Source organism: Haliaeetus leucocephalus, unplaced genomic scaffold (assembly GCF_000737465.1).
Source record: "Haliaeetus leucocephalus isolate CR32 unplaced genomic scaffold, Haliaeetus_leucocephalus-4.0 Scaffold185, whole genome shotgun sequence".
Lineage (NCBI taxonomy): Eukaryota > Metazoa > Chordata > Aves > Accipitriformes > Accipitridae > Haliaeetus > Haliaeetus leucocephalus.
In genome coordinates, this window is record NW_010972621.1 from 477,773 (window position 1) to 478,057 (window position 285).

Sequence of the window (285 nt, forward strand, 5' to 3'; positions counted from 1 at the left end):
GCCGGCGGCGCGCCGTCCTGCCTCGCGGGCGGAGGCCGCCACGGCACGCTCCCCCCAGACCCTCCGCGGGACGGTCAAAGCAGGGCTCGGTGTGGGCGCCTGAACTTGAAAGGAAACGCAACCCAGCCCGCCCCGCACCCCGGGCTGATCCGCCCGACGTTCACGTTAATCGCGTTAACGTTAGGCGGCTCCCGGTGCGGGGATCTTCCTTCAGGGGCTGCCCCGGCTGGCAGAGGGACGCGGGCCAGGGCCCGGCGGGGCTGGAGGCCGTGTCACCGGGCGGCC